The 10732-nt window shown below is 39.1% G+C and overlaps 1 non-coding gene and 1 pseudogene across 1 annotated transcript; one reads left to right on the top strand and one right to left on the bottom strand.

The window, feature by feature from the left end:
• Positions 1–4823: 4823 nt before the first annotated feature.
• On the bottom strand, positions 4824–6352 carry LOC144708004 (uncharacterized; annotated as a pseudogene).
• A 3214-nt stretch (positions 6353–9566) lies between these two features.
• On the top strand, positions 9567–9654 carry TRNAS-GCU (transfer RNA serine (anticodon GCU)). The gene has a single exon. It is a non-coding gene; the product is annotated as a tRNA-Ser (tRNA).
• Positions 9655–10732: the final 1078 nt, after the last annotated feature.

The following is a 10732-nucleotide window of genomic DNA, read 5'->3' on the forward strand; positions in this document are numbered from 1 at the left end:
ATATATCTATATAGACTTTATAAAGGGAAATCGAATATAAGATGGTGCTTCTGTCAAACGCCCGTGAGGTGTTCGACAGAATGCCTGTTAGAGGTCGGAAGAGAGGGGAGTATATTTTTTATGTTTTTTATAAAGTTGAGTGGGGTAGAACTTTGGTAAATCACGATGCATTCATCGAACACGTCAAGTGTTTGATGCAATGCTCAAAAGATGTTGCGGTAACAATTCTTTGATCAAAATGAATCGAGTCAAGGATTAAACTAACTGCACTCGAAATGATGATGAAATCTAACTTAATTTCAACAAGATTTACTGGAAAAACACTGATCCGCCCTCATTTGAAGGCGAGAGTGGCGGCACCGATCGCCACCGCCTAGCTTCGGTATGCGGTTTCCATTGTTCTTCTCCTCCGTCCTGGCACAGATCTGAGCTTCTCCAGTCTCCCTTGAAGCTTCCCCAAGTCTTCCACAGTCGCCTGCAATGTCACGACGCTGCAATCTGCCTCTGGCTCTGAGAAGGATCCCCACAACCGGTGAAGGCTTAATGGTCGAAAGATCGATCGGAAGATGGATGAAATTGGGGCATTCTGCCCCCTTTTAACGGCTTGGGAGGGACCCCAGAGGCCGTCCGATGGCAGGAGCGGCCCTGCTCCCCAGCCATCGGATCACGGCTGGTCCCCCCCTCGTCGGCCGAGAATGGCCTGCGGCCGGCGTAGTCGATGGCTAGGGGCGAGAGAGGACGTAAATGCCCCTGGCCGTTGGATGGTTCATATAAAATGCCAACGGCTGCGATTAAATCGCAGCCGTGGACCCTATGATCCAGTGTACCCAGAGCCACATCAGCGTGCATCGTCAGGGTCTCGTCAGTAGTACATGTCCCCTTCGCCTCTTTTGATTCACTTGTCGATGGGTCCCGCGGCCGCATCAGCCTAAAAGAAATAAAATAGTTAAATTCGGTGAGATAGATCTCCACCATTTGATCTTCTTAAAGAAGATCAGACGGTTGAGATCATATCCGCCTCTTTAAATAAGCCCGAAAGCCCGGTTCCTTTTTTTCTTCTTATTTTCAAATGATCGCGACCCGTTGGGCTGCGATCATATTTCATTCTGTCACTCAGCCCGATGCGAATAGAATAAACATGGGATTACAATGCCATATTGGGAACTTCTAAAAAAAAGCAGTATATAATTGTTATATTAACTGAATTAAACTGAAATCCATACCTCTCATATGCGATCTCTTGGGTGTGTGAGGGGCGCAATTTGGGCCTACGCCATGGGCTCCTTGTGTACGGGCCTCGCTTGCTGCTGGGCCACTTGAGTGCCTAGCGCTCATAGTCCTGGCTGCTGGCTTTTGAGGCCAGGCGCTTGCTCTGCTCCATAGCTGGCCCAATAAGGGTATCTTATTTTTGTATACTTTTATCATTCTTTCTTTTTCATGAAATATATATCTTTCTCTTTCATGAAATTTTCTCTATTTGTTTCTTCTCTTAATTTCTCCAACTTCCTCTTCTTCCCTGCAATAGCAGACATACTAAATAGAGCCTTAGAAAATTAAAAAGGTCCTAAATATTTTTACTAAAAAATCTTTGAAATTCTAAAACATGCATAAAAATGACCTTAAAATGCATTATTTTGTCCTTTGCTCTATTTAGTGCAGGGAAGGTAAGATTGGAGGAAATGCATGTGAAATGATCATAAAATGCCCTTAAAATATTTATAATATGTCACACATTTTTTATCTATCATTGTCCTCATCAGCATTCATTGATAAATCAGAAATATTTAAAGGAAAAGAAAGACAATTAATAATAATAAGATCTCACCGTCCAATCTTCCTTACAAAGATTGGATAATCAAGATTATTTCAATGGACTTAAATCGACCCCATATGAGAAGGGCTTTGGGTCGTGTCACCTCGAAGAGCGTTCATGATTTCTTTCTATGTGTTTTAAGATTGTGGTCCATTTGGCCGCAATCCTTTTCTTCACTTATAAGCCAGGTGCATTGAAAAACGGAAAGAAACATTTAAATATAGTCTCATATCAAAACAATGTTAGAAAAATGATTGCTATATAACTGCTATTCGAAATGACAGAACAAATGACGACGATGATTGATGACATTCAAGATGATGAAAATGAGAAGAAATATATATTAAGTCAATAGTATATATAACTGTCTATGAGGCGACTACATGATGCGAAGACTCCTAGGAGGATGTATGTACAGGCCCCGACTCGTGGTGTTCGCCAAGCTCTGGGCTCCGGGGTGGGCAACCGACTCGTGGTGTCCTCTTGACCCTCATTGGAGCAAGGAAGGTGTCTATGGCACCGAACGGACTGAGTTGGTGGGTGCTCTCACTTAATGGATGGGCTCGACCCGTACCTAAGGAAAATGCTCAGTGGATTCTCTCATGTCTGTTTATCCTCTCACCTATTCTAACCCAAGCGCGTTGGAGTGCAATCAAAAGATATACGACAAAAGATAATTAAACTAGCGGGCGAGGGGAGCGAGGTACCTCTGTGGTGTCGTCATCCCAGAGTCATGGTACTTGTCGATGCACGAACTGGTGGGGGGAGTCAGTGGAGCTGTGCCAGAGACGGGGCACGGCATCGCTTAATTGGCAGAGTTGCCATGGCTCAGGAGCCGTGACGTGGGAGTTAATTTGATCTATGGACAGCTTCGTTGTGGTAAAGGTCGTAATGCCTAAGGAATCATTTCCGCAAGACATAGAGGGGGAGGTCATAAGCGTCTATACCGTAAAATCAATTTTTGACGGAATGAAAAAGACATATATGGTAGAATCATAACCATAGAATACGACCCTAATCGAAATGCACACATTTGTCTCATACACTATGGGCATGGTGAGAAAAGATATATTTTACATCCCAAAGGGGCTATAATTGGAGATACCATTGTTTTTGGTACAGAAGTTCCTATATCAATGGGAAATGCCCTACCTTTGAGTGTGGTTTGAAATATTTATTTTTGTAATTGGAAGTAACCAATTAGGTTTACGATGAAACCTAGAAATCGATCACTGATCCAAATTGAGTACCTCTACGTGATAGACCTCAACAGAAACCTGTTGAATAACGACAGCAAGTGATTGAGTTCAATAGTTCCTCATAGAAAATTATTGACTCTAGGGATATGGTAATATGGAGAAGACAACATTGTTTGAAGCACGGACAGAACCGAAAGCGCCTCTTGTTTCAAAGAGAGGAAGACGGGTTATTCACATTTAATTTGAATAACGTAAATCAATAGTTCAAACCGCACTCAAAGGTAGGGGAACGAGGGGAAATACACTTATTAGTCAGTGCCTTCCGTACCTCAGAGAAAGAAAGCCGTCAACCATCACAAACAATATGTATGTTAAATAAATAATAGGCTCGACTTCAGGAGCGTGAAGATGAAGATGAAGATGCGACGAAGCATTTATGAGCAGAAGACAAGAAGGTTCTTACTTATTTTTAAGAAGTGCAAGGCACGAGGAGCGTGAAGATTAAGATTCAGATGCGGCGAAGCATTTACAAGCGGGAGCAGAAGATGAGCAAAAGGTGCGACGAGCATGAAGATTCAGATTCAGACGCGGCTGATGGAGCGATAAAAGAAAGAAGTAAATCACGTTACGAAGAAGTGGACCTGCTCGGCTGGTGCTCGTTTGCGCGCGCGTGAACCAACGGGGAATTTAAAAAGGAAAGGATGCCTCTCGGGGCATTTGAGAATGATTCGAGCTGTATGAAGGGAAACTCCCACAGGGCCCCCCCCCCATCTTGGCATCTGAAAAAAAACATACCGTTTTTTTGGGGGGGGGGGGGGGGGAAGGAGCCCGATAGGGTCCCCCCACTGACTTGGCCCAGGCCTAAGTGAAAGTTTAGTGGTGGGCCTACCCCTCCCAACCTGGGCTATGCTGGGATTCGTGAAGAGCAGCACCTTACGATGTTCATGACCAATCGGATCCTGACATACCTGTAGGTACCACATGAGATCGCTATGATCCTTACTATATCCGTATCGAAGAGATGCGACAAAGTGTTCGGATCATTATGCAATGTCCTAAAAAAATGCATAGTGGCATGATCAAAGCCGATGATTGTAACCTATGTCCTCCATCACGAGGTCGAATGAAACTATCCATGGAATTGTGCGTCATGTGAAACGTAGATCATCGCCATTCTTAACCGAGACTAAAATACACTTATTAGAAGTCAAATATAGGGGTAAAAATCATGAGAACAGACAACAAGTGTGTTCTAAGCCCTAGTACCCCCTTGCATCATAGGTAGGTAAGAACAGTTATGTAAGAACAAAACATCCCTTAGAACCAGGATTTTAGACAGTGATAATGACAGTCTAAAATAAGCCATTTTACGAAGAAATTCATAAGAAATTGGCCATTTTTCTAAAGTGGTGTATAGGAGTTAGAGTTACTGGTAATAAGTTTAAATATATTATATTAGAAAAGTTTAAATTATAAATGAGAGAACAAGGATTGGCTGTGAGGCTTCGCCGATTGAGAACTCCTAAGCTCAGTACTTGGAGGCTTTGCCGATTAAGAACTCCTCAGCTAAGTCCAAGGAGGCTTCGCCGATTGAGAACACCTAGAGGCATCGCCGATTGAGATCACCTCAGGCTTTAGAGGCTTCGTCGATCGAGAACACCTCGTTTACTTTTGGTTAAGCAAAACCCTTATTTTTACAAGGGCAAGTTTCAAACTTTTATATACTTAGATAGAAACTTTGTATTGTGTCTGTTATATAGAACTTTGTATTGTGTCTGTTATATCCTGGTTTTAGTTCCAAAAAGAAGACGTTAAAACAATGAAAACTTCTGGACACTCATGTCCGATCGTGAGATTGCCTGTTGAACGTCCGATGGCACATTGCTCCGACCTGAGCTATGCAACAGCAAGGTCCCCCTTGATCCTTGATCCCCCTTGCCGGATGTGCTTGATGATCCCCCAACATACGCTAACTTGGGGACTTCTGACTCCAGCTATTCAAGGAGTCTCCGCAAGTTGAACCGCGTCCAGTAGACTCCCTGTTCCGCTCATCCCCTTCGTCAGCTGTTTGATCGGGATATTATAACCTAGGTCCCTAAACTTGGAATGGATGGCAGAGCATAGGTGGCAAACTGTTATATGGATACGGTGCTTTACCCGTAGACGCTTCTCCAGCTCTCGCAAGAATTGTATGGGAGTCGTCCTCAGAGGGACTTCCCGAATTACCGTACTGTGGAATTCTACCATACTCCGTGCAGCTATGGTTATTGATCTTGCGAAGCCTACCCAAAGGCTCAGGCCAGATTGTAGGAAGTGGGTGATACATTTTTGTATTTCTGTGAGAAGCTCTACGGCACCCACGATTCCCAGTAGTCAGTCGTCAGCATATCACGCATAACAAATTCTTATTAAGTAATTGGTTTTTAAAGGGGCCAGCATACGGGACAGGCGTCTCTCTGACCTGATAACTAGTATCACCTCCCCCCCCCCAGCTCTGTTAGCAGGGCCCTTCTTTTGCAAAACTTTAAAAGGTATCTCATGGCCAAATTTTGATTAAAGTGTTCTCTACCATAGAATTCGGCCTTCGGGGTCAATCTGGCGGCTTCTATGAGGAAGGCGGCGCAAAGGAGGTTCGAGGGCTTGTTAAGGAAGGCAGCAAGGTTCCGATTTAAGGTGCATAACGAGAAAGGTAAAATGAGAGTTTTCTGGTCCCCCCTTCGCCTGGGGTGCTTGCCGGGGGGGGGGGTTGTGCCACGACGATACAAGGTTTTTAAAGGTCGCTTTTCTTCTGAATCTTTGACTGCATTTACTTCGTAACCTGCTCGTAAAATCGGCCCTTCCCACAATAATGGCTCTGTTGTCTTGGGGAGCGTTGAAGCTTGCTTCTTCTCTAGAGTTTTCTTGGTCATCAATATGACGACCTGTCCTTAAGAAAGCATCTTATTCTCTGAACAAGAGGGATTTCGTGCTTCTGTCGGATCCTCCCCATCTCCTGATTGAGCTTGTGTAGGTAGATGTTGCCTGATAGGGCCGATAGTGGTACACTGTTTGAGATGGAGTAAGGCCCCTTCTCACCTCTTCGTCCGGCAAAAAAAAGTGTCTGAGTGGGGTAAAAGAACTTAGGATCGTCACTCTCTTCCTTAAAGATTGGAATGAATCGATGTCGGTCGTTATCTAAAGACAACCTGATGTCGAATTCAAAAAACCAGCGAGAGATTCCCCACTCTTCTTTGATCTGTATTAGGGTCGAGTGGCAACCTCGACCCGAGCGGAAGTGGGATGTGTCTGAAAACACGAGATTGTAAACGGGTTCGGGTACCATTCTTATCGCCTCTTTCATGATCTTTTCTATTGGTAGAACTACTATGAGCGGTCTAAAATTCGACCCTTATTTCTTTCTTCATATTGTAATGGGGAGCAAAGCCCGTTTTTTGCTCCGCAACCTCTTTATTATGTTAAAAAAAACAAACATACATTTCTTTACTTTTACTTTGACTTTATGTACACATAACGTTTATTTCATAACATTATCTTCAAGATAATTGACTTTCCCTCAGAACCTGAACGAAACGTTATGAAATAAAGCATTTCTAGCAGATGAGCTTCTCTGGAAAGAGTCTCGTTCATAAAGGAAGAGTTGCGCGCTACCACGGCTCGCTTCGCTTTTTGACACTCCGCTCGTTCAGATGCTGAACATTCGGGCATTTCTTCGCTTCGCCCCTTTTGCTCGTCACGTTGTCGCACCTTCATAACCTCAGTTCAGGCTAGTGTTGCCATCTATCCCAGGACCGGAATGATTATCTCTGCCCGATGGGTCTACATTCATGTCCGATCAGTGAGATTGCATGTTGAACGTCCAATGGCACGTTGCTCTGACCTGAGCTATGCAACAACGAGATTGCATGTTGAATTCCTATATCAAAAACTTGTGTCCTTACATCTATTTTTCTATTTTAAGTCATTTCGTTAGTAATTTTACCTCCCCATTAGGTAAAAATTATCCCTAAACAATCCGCCTTTTCTGGTTTATTGGTTTTGTAATGAAAAGTGTAGGGTTTTGTCACCTCTCCGACTGCCTTCCCATTAGGTAGAATTTTGTTAGCCCAAGAACTTATTTGTTCAGGAGAAACTAGTCCAATTCAAAGTTGTTGATGTTTATATCGGTCAATCATAGAATAGAAATTCTGATTCATTCAGATCAGATCAAGCTTCCTTTCGATTAATCTCAAATTTTTTCTCAGATACAAGAAAATGATTCAGTTCCAGAGCCAAAGATCGTAGTTCTCTAACAAGCAATCGAAAAGATTCTGGGGCATCCTCAGGAGTAACTATTGTTCCTCCAATAATCGTAGTACCAAGTACTTCCTGACGAGCTCTAATATGATCTGACTTATAAGTAAACATCTCTTGTAAAATATGAGCAATGCCAAATCCCTCTAAAGCCCAAACTTCCATTTCTCCCACTCATTCACCACCTTGAATTGCCCTTCCTCGAAGGGGTTGTTGTGTAACAAGAGCATAATGTCCACTGGAACGTCCATGGATTTTATCATCAACTTGATGAATTAATTTAAGTATATAGGACCTGCCTAGTAGGACAGGTTGTTCAAAAGGATCTCCAGCTCTTCCATCAAATATTTTACTTTTTCCTGGATATTTGGGTTCAAATACCCATGGATTTTTTGTTTGCTTACTTGCCTCATATGATTCTGAAAACACTAGTTTTCTTGAAGCTTCTTGCTCGTATCTCTCATCAAAAGTGGCTATTCTATAATGGATATTTAAAAGATCTCCCGCTAAGCCGAGCGAACATTCAAATATCTGTCCAACATTCATTCGTGAGGATACTCCTAACGGGTTGAAGACCATATCAACCGGAGTTCCATCTTGTAAATAGGGCAGTCTTGTCTAGGAAAAATTTTAGAAATAATACCCTTATTCCCATGTCTTTCTGCTATTTTATCACCCACTTTGATTTCACGTTTCTGTGAAATATATACACGAATCATTTCTGGGTTATAACTGGAACCCCCTTTTTCTGGATCCATCTCACATCAATGACTCGACCCCTTCCACCTATAGGTAGTTTTAGCGAAGTCTCCTTTGCTGTGGAAACCTGAATACCAAGTATGGCTCATAATAATCTATCCTCTGGTGCATACAACGATTCATTCGCTATCTGAGGTGTTAATTTACCTACTAAAATATCACCTGTTTCCACCCAAGATCCGAGCAACACAATGCCATTTCTGTCTAAATTGCGGAGTAAATGAGCTTCTAAATTAGGTATTTCATTAGTAATTCTTTCAGGTTTATTGGTTTTTATAACTGGAAGTTTTCATTGTTTTAGCTTTTTATTCTTTCACTGTAAAAACAGTCTCGACTTTTCAGTTTAGGGATAGTCAGTACTGAAAGTTCCGATTTGAAAGAGCTATTTAAGTTAGAAATACTAATAGTCGACAATACTCCGAACTCTATTTTTTTTTAGTTCCTACTTAGCCTTAGGGTAGGTATTTAAAAATTTTATTTATTTAGGGTCAGTTAGAATTAGATAAAGCTGCAGTTTTCAAAAAAAAAATTTCTTACTTGAAGAAGTGAAGTCGGTGAGTTATATTATATATAACTACAATGAGTTATAATAAGTTTATAATTATAACTACACTACTTATATATACATATATATGGCTCTATATAATTAAAAGTTGAGTTCGACTTATATATTTACTACATCACATAACATGCAATGTTGTAATCTGAATAGAAAACTAATATACTAGTCTATTTATTAGTGAGAGAATCATATACTACATAGATTAGAAAATTTCTTGAATTAAACTATAAAAACTAAAGAAGTCTAAGTAATAGAAATAAAAATTGCCCAGATTTTTGTAGTGATGTTTCTTTTTGTTGCTTCAAAAATAAGTCAATTTCAAATGCCAATAAATAAAAAAAATCAATTGATTTCGGACTAATTAATGGTAAAAAAAGTAACGGCCCAGCTAGGGACTAGCCAGGCCGGGTAACTCAAATAAAAATTAGGAAAAAAGGGAGTTTTCTAGTGGAGATAGCTGTTTGGTGTTCAAGTCAAAGCAGATTGATAGGTATCCTATTTACGTGTATCGTCTATTTACTTTTTGATGATTTAATTTATTCTTAGTTAATTTATATATTCTAACTCTTCTTAGTATTTATATATATTCTATGTTAATATGCCTTTTTTTTTTCTTAATATTTTACTAATTTATTACATTTTTTTAGATTATTTAGCTAATAATTTAGTATTCTATCAAAATAGTAAATTTTACTAGGTAATTCAATTCAAATGTATAATTATAATCTATAATTATACTCGTATATAAACAATATAAATAAACTCATAAAATCTAGATCTAGAGTTTATACACTTTTATATACAAAATTGATATTATATACAAATAGATAATTTTAAATTATAATAAAACGAGATTTTAGATAAAATAAATAAGATTTTTATGAATGAATTCGTATAGTATTTTAAGTAGCACATAAAGATAAAAAATCCTAATTCCTAATTAGGAGAGATGGCTGAGTGGACTAAAGCGGCGGATTGCTAATCCGTTGTACGAATTATTCGTACCGAGGGTTCGAATCCCTCTCTCTCCGTTTTCTCTGATCACTTGATAACCTTCAATAAAAAAATACATCGTTTTCTTTGTGATATTTTTTTTTATCATAGTTAAATTATGCCATTTTTCAAAAATATTTAGAAAAAGCAAGAATAAATTCTCAAATGAAAATATCTTATTTTTTTATTCCTCTCGACCTGGATTACGGCCTGGATCGTTAGATAAAAATCCGAAGATGAACAGAGAAACAAAGAATATCACTACTGTGTAAACGAAAAGTTTGAGAGTAAGCATTACACAATCTCCAAAATAGGATCATTTTTGGGGTAAAAGGGAATAGATTATCCATTTGAGTTATGTAACACATGTATTCTTTTGACATGGCAGTCACGAAAAAAAAATATTAAAAAAGAATAAAGAAGAAATCTTTTTTTTATTAAGTCTTTTTTCTAAAAAAACTTGAATTTCAAATTAATCCATTTGTTTTTCAAGATTATCATTTCTTCGTTACTGAAAAGCTTATTCTAATATTATATTCACTGTATAACTATAAAATTAACTCTATAACTATATATTTTTGTGGAAAACAGAAGATACAAAAAAGTAAAGTACTTGCTCACGGAAAAGAGGCGATAACTTCAAAAATCACAGATTGAAACTTATCCCTCGTTTTAGCTACAAGAATTCACATTTTTTTTTTTTGAATTTATTAAATGAGGATGTCTAACGAACGTAAGATTCATATTATGACTTACAATTCAACTATTTTTTTATTAAATAAATGCTGAATTTCATTTTTTCAGTAGACTTTTCATTTAAAAATTAACTTTCATCGAAAACTTACAGCAGCTTGCCAAACAAATGCTAAGAGAAAGAAAAATAAAGGTATAATGGGCAAAATGTCTATGAGTGGATTAAAAATCGCATAAGCCTCAGGCAATTTTCCCAAGAAAACACTACTTGATGACGAAACAGCAGAATTAAGACAGATACAGATTAAATTCAAAAATATATTAAGCATAACAAAGATTTGTTTTTAGAGATTATTAAATTTTTATTGACTAATGGATATAAGGGAATTTGACTAAGGAAGGTAAGTAATAACTAAAAAAGCC

This window comes from Wolffia australiana, chromosome 9 (assembly GCF_029677425.1).
Source record: "Wolffia australiana isolate 7733 chromosome 9, ASM2967742v1".
NCBI classification, from domain to species: Eukaryota; Viridiplantae; Streptophyta; class Magnoliopsida; order Alismatales; family Araceae; genus Wolffia; species Wolffia australiana.